Here is a 10,000-nt window from a genome sequence, read left to right on the forward strand (position 1 = left end):
TATATAAAAAATTTTGGTTATTAATTAGATTTCTTTCTTTATTTAAAAAAGTTATTATGTTGAGTTTATTGTATTGAGTGTATTATTGTTGTTGTTATTGTTATTATATACTAATTTTTAATTAATATTAATTATTATTAATCACTTAACTTTAAATATTTATTATATATTAAATTGTTATATACTAATATATTTTTTGTTTGTTTTTTATTTTTATCTTTATACAGTGTTTTTTTTTTTTTTTTTTCTCGCTGAATTTTCATGCTGCAAAGAACCTTTCAGAGTGTGATGTCAAACATTTTTTCTACTCATAAGTTGGTTTTCCACAGTGATATGAATATGAATTGATATGTGGATTCAATCAGGTCACATTCATTCTCAGATAGAGCAGGTTTTTCTAGTCTGGTGTTTTAAGGATCCTGTGCTGGTTTGTGCTGGTTTACGTGTGTGGTTGTGTGGGTTTATGCTGGTTTGGGTGGGGTTTTTCCTGGTTTGCTCTGGTCCGTGTGGGTTTAAGCATGTGTTGTGCATGATTCTGTGGGTTTTTTGTGCGTCTGCGGAGCCGGATAAGAGCCGTATTGGCCGATCGGAGCTCGTAAATCTCCAGTGATGGTCTGTTAGTGTCCAGCTCTTTGATGAAGCGCCGGAGAGCCGCATTCAGACTGGAAACGAGCCACTGCTGAGGACGGACGTCTCTGTCTGACTGATGTCGTTCTTATCGTCCAGTTCAGCGTCTGCTGCTGCGATTCTCTGACAGACGCTCACTGATCCATAACACTAGAACGAGCCTGATCCAAACCAAAACACCAACATACTTCACTTTCACTTTCACAGTAATGTTTTCATCACACTCTTATTTTATAGCACTGATTTACTGTTACTGGTTTATGTAATATAAGTCATTTTAGTAGTTTTGGTGCATTTTTTTTATGTCTAAAATATGTTTTTTAATATGTCAACGTTTCAGTTATATATTTTGAATTAATTTTATTTTCAGATTTTCTGTTTTAAATTTATTTTAGTTACATTTTAAGACATTTTGATGTGTTTTTGTCATTTTATTAGTGATATAATAGTGTCTGTGTAGATTTTATTTTGTGTTTTGGTGTTTAGTTTTAGTTTCATTTATATACACTTTTTATATAAATTTAGTTTTTTTTTTTTTTTTAATTTTGTAGTTTTGTCATTTTTGTCATCATGTCTTTTGTCCTTTTACTATTAAGCTTTAGTTAGTTTCTGTTTTATATATATATATATATATATATATATATATATTTCAGTTTAATTTTAGCTAGTAATTTCTTGTATTTTTGTCAAATTTTCAGCATTTTTGTTCTTTTTTAGCCTTTTTTTTAGCCTTAATTATAAACATACTAGATTTTTAATATGTATTTTTTATTAATCTTTAGTTTTTAGTTTTATTTAGTTTGTTATATATTTAGATTTTTTTTTTTAAATATATTTTCTGTTTTTAAATTGATTTTAGTTCAATGTTAAGTAATTTTGATGTGTCTTGGTCATTTTTATTAGTGATATTATAGTGACTGTCTAGTTTTTATTTTGTGTTTATATATATATATATATATATTAGATTTAGTAATTAGATAAGTTTTTTTTAATGTCTAAGTTCTTTTACTATTAACCTTTAATGGTTTCTGTTTTAGTTTTTTTTTTTTAATATATTTTCTGATTTTAATTTAATTTCAGCTAGTAATTTTGTTTTTGTCTTTTTTTTCATTTTTAACCATATTTATAAATATATTAAATTGTTAATATGTGTATATATATAGGTTTTTATTAAGCTTTAGTTTTTAGTTTTAGTTAATTTCAGTTATTTTAGTACTCCAACATAAACTAAGTGAAAGATTTTTTTATTCATTTATTATTTTTTTTAATAATCCTAGTCCAAACACATGTGCATGTGTCAGTGATTATTTATTTTTTAAATAATAATTTTTGTTTAATATTTTGTTGAATTATTTTTCAAGATTTACTGATGAATAGAAAGCATTTATTTGAAATAGAAATCTACACTGTAAAAAGTAATACCTAGATCTAACTTATAAAAAGTGAGGCAAGTGGCTGCATTGGATGTTTTAAGTTGAATCAACTTGCAGCATTTTTTAAGTATAATAAACACTGTAACATCACTTAATACAAACACAACAAAATCAAGTTGAGTTAACTAATAGTTCTAGTATTACTCAGTTAGATAAACCTACTTTTCTTGGTACAGGTAACTTATTTATAGGTTGCTACAAGTAACTTGTACTAATTTTAATTAGGTTTTATGAAGTTTATGTTCTTAGTAAAATTAACCTAATCATATGTGAATAAACATTTTAATTGAATCCTGCCTATAACCTCAGAAAATAAAAATAAAAATGGCTATATAGTCTAAGTACTACACTAATTAACTTTACATAAACAGACTTTGTCAATAACAATTACAAATTAAATTCTAAATAAAGAAGAAAAAGATGGGAAGATAGATTGAAGACAATAACATTTATTCAAAGTCAACCAGTGTCACTTTTAACAGGGACTACAAAACAGTCAATAAATGTGGCTGCACATGTGCACCATAATATAAAACAAGCACTGTATACAGTAAGTGCATTTTCAACCTGTTTTGAACAGTAAAGTAAAATATCCAAACTGCCCAATCTGCAATGTTTAGATAAAGGTACATGTGAGCCATAACATCACATTGTATCACACTGGAACTGCATTGCCAGATGCCATTGAGAAATCACCTAAGACAACTTGGTCAGGAGATTTGCATGCTTCGATGATGGCTTCGGACGCATGAGGTCCAATCCCACAAAGAGCCTCTGATATATCTCAAAAGTATACACCCGTTTTGAGGGATACTTGAGGTCGAGGCATAGGTAAGTCCAAACAGAAGGCATCATGCTTTCGACAGGTTTGGCACATCTCTGACCACGGGCTGTCCTGGGAGACAAAAAAGAATCAAGAGTTTGGTCAGACAAACAGGTATTGAGATGAATATAGCAGAAAGGTAGAAGACAGATAAGACACAAAGTCAAAATTGTACTTTTTTGCTAAAGGTGGTGAATACTACACTATCATGATCTACTGTAGCATGAGTGTTGTCTGCTTCAAAGGATGCATTACAATAAAACAATGCGATTGTCCTTGCCTGTACCTGATTGGTCATCATATTACTGTTTATTAAGCTACAGAGTTTAAATATCTTTCAAGAGCAAATGTAATTACCCCATATTATCACAATATTAATACATACAGACAGAAAAATAGACAAAGCCCAATACATACGTGGTGGACACTGATAAGGTCTTCCAGGCTCTCCCCCATATACTTAATCAGGCATCTCAGGGCCACTTCTCTCCTTTTTCTCAAGTGATATGCCACTGATTCTCAGGAAGTCTTCCCAGATCTGTAAAGAGAAGTATACCATCTTAGTTACATACCAAAAGAAAAATTTTTTTTAGCTGTGATTTAAACAACATGAGAGTTTTGGATACAAATTAGTTTTCAGTCAAGTGAAAATCATGGACTGTGCCAAGCAGCAAAGGAACATATTCACTATATAGTTATTTTTAAGTATGAAAAATGCAAGAAAGAAATGTAATCTTTGGTCAAGTTTGTTGCCTTATATATTCACAACTATCGGCCATTTACCATAATTGAGCAATGTGAAATTCAACTGAATGTAGCATAGCATAAAAGAAACAGAGTATGATGGTGAAGAAAGTTTGAATTATAGTTGTATTTTTAGCCATACCAGTAACGTTAGATGACAGAAGTGGATTTTAGCTAGTCGACTTAAGTTTACCTGGTTCAAAGAGGGCAGGCCATCTTTCTAGAAGATTTGGACATTTCTATTTTAAGACTACTTTGGCTTTAATTTTAACAATAATATTACTTTTAATCGTTAGTTTGTGTTAACTTAAACTAATATTTGACATTAAACGGTAAGGTAAAAGTCCTAGACAAAACTAGTTAACATTAGTACTACGCTAGTTAAGTTAACGCTAAGTAATGATTAAAACGGATATTATTGGTAAAATTAAAGCCAAAGTAGCCTAAAAACACATAGTACGCATGACTACAGCACTTACTAACAACACGGTCTCAACCACCGTTGTCTGCCGATCGTTGCCTACAAGACCACACTGCTTCTACACTGTGCAGCCAACTTAGCTTGCTATGTGTGCAGGATAGCTAGATATACAGTACAATTTGCAAACCTAGCCTCAGCCTCTCTAGTGGAGTAAGCGATTTCACGTGACTTTACATCACAAATCATTCGGCTAAATTTGCTCAACTTACCGTGTTAATCAGTCTCTGTAATTCAGATCCGCTGCAGCGAACAAACAGTTGAAGTGCCGAGGAAGATGCTGCATCTGCCTGGGAAAGTCTCCGCCAATGAAAAACTTACAATAATTTTGAAATATTTACGTTTGATGAACACACCTGCCACATCGACAGCAGCTCTAAAAAAATGTGTACGTCAACTCACTTTTATAACATTTCTTGTACACAACAACCACATAGAAATAACTACCCAAATAAATTGCAATAGTTTTATTTAAAATATATTGTTATATAAAAACTGATATATTTTAAGTAAAGAGGAAGTATATTGATACGTTTTAGTATAAAACAAATAAAATAAACTAGATTACAGCTATTTAAAGTATATAAAACCTACTTTGTGGGTGTAGCACTTTTTACAGTGTACCGTAACATTATAAATGTCTTTACTGTCACTTTTGATCAGTTGAATGCATCTTTGATGAATAAAAATATACATTTTCTTAAATTAAATGCATTTTACTATTTGTATGACGCAGGTCTTAACACAGTCTGTGAGTTTCACAGTCATGATCTGATTATGTTTCTGACAGGGAATGAATTAGGATTCGATAAGCTGCGTTTTAATTTCGTCTCTTTGTTGCTGGCGTACGGCGAGCGCAGATGAATATTCTTCATCAATAGGTCACAGCCTAATGTATGCTGAGAGATAAATTCATTTGAAAAACCAAAAATTCAATTACCAGTGACCTTTTCTGACTAACCAGAGCTACGTGCAACAAAACAATATCATGTCCACGTCTTGTTCTCTGTATTTTTCCCTCCGTGTTCCTGCTTAAATGTCAACCAGTCGTAAACAAATGAACGTCTTTTATAAATCAAAGTCTATAATAGGAGGTGTGTTATTCTTCTGCCTTCAGACGGCTGGGTTTAAAATAAAATAAAATAAAATAAAATAAAAAACACCCATTCAAATGAATGAATAAAGTGAAAGTCTTCTTTTTATAAATAAAAATCTATAATAGGAAATCTGTAATTCATCTGCATTCAGATGGGTTTAAAATACAATAAAATTAAAAATAAAATACAATACAATAAAAAACATGCATTAAAAATAAAAAAAAAAAAAAAAAAAAAAAAACAAAAGTCTTCTTTTTATAAATAAAAATCTATAATAGAAGATCTGTTATTCTTCTGCATTCAGATGGATGGGTTTAAAATAAAAGAAAACAAAACAAAAGAAAACAAAACAATACAAAATAAAACAAAATAAAATAAAAAAAACCATTAAAATAAATAAATGAATAAAATGAAGGTCGCCATTTTATAAATAAAAATCTATAATAGGAAATCTGTAATTCTTCTGCATTCAGATGGGTTTAAAATACAATAAAATTAAAAATAAAATACTATAAAATAAAATTAAAATACAGTACAATAAAAAAAACATGCATTAAAAATAAATAAATAAAAAATAAATAAAACAAAAGTCTTTTTTTTATAAATAAAAGTCTATAATAGAAGATCTGTTATTCTTCTGCATTCAGATGGGTGGGTTTAAAATAAAATAAAATAGAAACTAAAATAAAATACAATAAAATAATCTTAAAATAAAATATAAAATAAAATAAAATAAAATACAATGCTTAAATGTCAACCAGCCATTATAAAAAATAAATTAAAATAAAATAAAAATAAAGCCAGTAATAAATGTATTATTCTTCTGCCTTCAGACAAGTTTAAAATAAAATAAAATAACTAAATTAAATGAAAACAAACAAATATATAAATAATATGAAAGTCTTCTTTTTATAAATCGAAGTCTATAATAGGAGATCTGTTATTCTTTTGCATTTAGATGGGTGGGTTTAGAATAAAATAAAATTGAAAATAAAATACAATAAAATTGAAAATAAAATACAATAAAATAATCTAAAAATAAAAAAAGTTAAAATAAAATAAAAATTAATGTTTAAATGTCAACCAGCCATAAACGCATTAAAAAAAAAATAAAAAAATAATCAAAGTCTATAATAGGATATAAATTTTATACTGCGTTCAGACAGGCAGTATAAAATAAAATAAAATAAAATAAAATAAAATAAAATAAAATAAAATAAAGCAAAATAAAATAAAATAAACAACTGAAAATCTTCTAAATCAAAGTCTGTAACAGGTTATTTCTCCTGCGTTCATACGGCTGAGTTTCCCTCAGGAGCTGTGTTTATGTAGTTTGTGATTTCAGTCTCGTCTGAATCCCACGAGAATCACAGAAATGACAAAAGCGTCTTAAGCAGGGCGTTTGACAATCCGACAGCCACAGAAACGCGCTTTAATGGCTTTATAATGCGACATCCAGAGGAAACACGTCTGCGAGCGGAGCGGGACCGAGCGCGTGCGCTAACAAAAGACGGGAAAATTGAAATCTCCTAAAAGAGACAGCAGATAATTAAAATGCAAATTGAAGGTGTTGCTTTAGATGTACAGTGTGGAGATGAACACGGCCGTTTGACTGCAGTTTCCTGAAAATAAAACACTACAGCGTTTCCTGTCGAAGGCGTTTGGAAAGGAAAGTTGCTGACAGAGACTCAAACGCTCCTCACATATCAATAATTACAGGTGTTTGTCAGAAAACAACATGTTTTGGTAAATATATGCCAAGTATACATACATGCGTACAGTATTTATTGTGTTTCTGGACGTGTATGTTACTCATTTTCCCAGAGGATAAAACTCATGATCTAAAGTGTCTGACCTGCACGATTCATTGACGTTTTCCATCATTCTCCTCTAATCGCCTCTATAACCTGTTTATTCATTAGAATGTTGAAGTATAAAGTTAAAATAAAATATTCAATTATTTAAAATTTAAATAAAATCAAATTAATTAATAACATCACATTAAAATGATAATTATAACTTTAAAATAAAAAAGAATAATAAAATTGAAATGAAATGAAATGAAACAAGAAAAGCAAACAAATAAACAAACAAAGAAATAAATAAATAAATACAATTAAACAAGCAAATCGGTCAATTTATCAATCCATTCATTCATCACAGGTTAATAAAAATAAGTTAAAATACAATATAAAATTTTAAATAAAATGAATATAATATTAATTAGAAACTAGCATTAATATAAAATTAATTTTAATAATAAAAAATCGAATTAATTACATGGCAATAATAAAATGAAAGTTATAACTTTTAAAATAAAAAAGGAATAATAAAATAAAATAAAATTAAATTAAATTAAATAAATGAATAAATAACTTTTTAAAATAAAAAATGAATAAATAAATAAATAAATAAATAATAATTAAATTAAAAAGCAAATCAGTCAATTAATCAATCCATCCAGTCATTACAGGGTAATAGAAATAATAAGCTAAAATGCGTTATAAAATTTAAAATAAAATTAATATAATATTAATTAATAACTAATATTAATCAAAAAAATATTTAATTAAAAAATCTAATAAATTAATCACATGGCAATAATAAAATGAAAATTATAACTTTAAAATAAAAAAGAATAATAAAATTAAAATAAAATGAGATAAGAAAATAAGAAAAATAAATAAATAAATAAATAAATATTTTTAAAATATAAAAAAGCAAATCAGTCAGTTAATCAATCCATCCATTCATCACAGGGCAATAGAAATAATAAGTTAACACAATAAGTAGACAATATAAAATATTTAAAATAAAATTATTATAATATTAATTAATAACTGATATTAATATAACATTTATTTTAGTTAAAAAGTAGAATACAATAAATTAATCACATGGCAATAATAAAATGAAAATTATAACTTTAAAATAAAAAAGGATAATAACATTAAAGTAAAATGAAATAAATAAATAAATAAATAAATAAACAACAACAAAAAAATTAAAGTTGAAATAAGCAAATCAGTCAATTAATCAATCCATCCATTCATCACAGGGCAATAGAAATGACTTAAAATGCAATATAAATTTCAAAATAAAATTATTATACTATTAATTAATGACTGATATTATTATAAAATTATTTTCAGTTAAAAAAGCTAAATAAAATAAATCTGTCACAAGGCAATAAAAAATAAAGTTATAATAAAGCAAAATAAAAATAATACCCAAATAAAATAAAATAAAATAAAAATACTACACAAATAAAATAAAATAAAATAAAGTAAAATAAAATAAAATGAAATAAAAATAATACACAAATAAAAATGACATTAAATTTAATTTAACTATAAAAATATATATCTAAAATGCTGTGATAGTGAATGATGCAGAGACAGGAGGGAGACTGAGACTCATGTGCTGATGTTTTCTGTGTTTTCTGTGTGTTTGGTTTGTCGTTGAAGTGACTGACGTCTCAGTCGTCTGACGGTGTTGTGATTTCTGCTCAGTTTGGCGTCTCTAATGTTGAGCTCACGGTGCTTTTATAAGGCGCTGCTGAGAAAGCGCAGAATAAACCTCTGCGTTTGTCCCGGTTCAATTTTAATTTCAGGAGCGAATCCCAGCTTGAGATGTTGGATCAGGATTCTTGGAGATTTTTGCAGGCTAAATATTTGAACAAACACGAGGCTTTTAAAGTTGAATGATGTGAGAGAAAAGCTCAGAAGTGTAAACGCAGAGAGAAGTCAAACAAACGCCTGCGTCCCGTGTGAATGAACGTGTGCTCAACACATCTGTTCACAAACACACCACACCACGTTCACACGCTGCTCTCATTCAGTCACATTCAGATCTCAAAACATGGCACTTTAATATCACTGATTCACATTAGATAGTTTGGAGAATTTATTTATTTATTTATTTATTTACACAACCCTACATCAGAGTTTGGAGAATGGATGGAATGTTTTATTTTATTTTATTTTATTTCATTTCATTTCATTTCATTTCATTTTATTTTATTTTATTTTATTTTATTTTATTTTATTTTATTTTATTATTTTATTTTATTTTATTTTTTATTTTCATTTTTTTCCCCATCAATATGTATGTATGTATGTATGTATTTTATTTATTTATTTACACAACCCTACATTTTGGAGTTTGGAGAATGGATGGAATTTTATTTTATTATATTATATATTTTTTATTTATTTATTTAAATGAAAATATTAAATACTGGTGTTCTGCTGATGATGTTTCCCTACTATTTGGCAGGTAGTGATTTATTTATTTATTTATTTATTTAGTTAGTTAGTTAGTTATTTAGTTAGTTATACAACCCTGTATTTTTTTGGAGTTTGGAAAATAAGTGGATTATTTTTTATTATTTTTATTTTTATTTTTATATATTTATTTTTATTTATTTTATTTTTTTTATCAAAACATGATAAAAAAAATGTATGTATGTATGTATTTATTTATTTATTTGCCCACACACAACCCTGCATTTTGGAGAAAGGATGTTTTATTTTATTTTATTTTATTTTATTTTATTTTATTTTATTTTATTTTATTTTATTTTATTTTTTATTTTAGTTTTTTGTGTTGTTTTGTTTTATTTTTCATATTAAGCAAGTCTGTCTGTTTGTTTTTGTTTATTTATTTATTTTTTTATTCACTTATTTACTTATTTATTTAGTAATACAACCCTCCATAGCGTTTTGGATAATAGAGGGATTTTTTTTTATTATTATATATTATTTTTATATTTTTTTATTTTTATTTTTATATATTT

General features: G+C 27.0%; 1 protein-coding gene and 1 long non-coding RNA gene across 2 annotated transcripts in view; one reads left to right on the forward strand and one right to left on the reverse strand.

Annotated features, from left to right (window-relative positions):
• Positions 1-10,000, forward strand: part of LOC127183328 (MAM domain-containing glycosylphosphatidylinositol anchor protein 2) — a 274,658-nt gene that overhangs the window by 123,932 nt on the left and 140,726 nt on the right. The gene's annotated exons all lie outside the window — the stretch shown is intronic.
• On the reverse strand, positions 2,494-4,458 carry LOC127183329 (uncharacterized). Its single transcript, XR_007830026.1, has 3 exons — positions 4,318-4,458; positions 3,301-3,421; positions 2,494-2,955 (listed from the first exon to the last, which is right to left on the reverse strand). It is a non-coding gene; the product is annotated as an uncharacterized LOC127183329 (long non-coding RNA).

Source organism: Labeo rohita, chromosome 20, assembly GCF_022985175.1.
Source record: "Labeo rohita strain BAU-BD-2019 chromosome 20, IGBB_LRoh.1.0, whole genome shotgun sequence".
Classification (NCBI taxonomy): domain Eukaryota; kingdom Metazoa; phylum Chordata; class Actinopteri; order Cypriniformes; family Cyprinidae; genus Labeo; species Labeo rohita.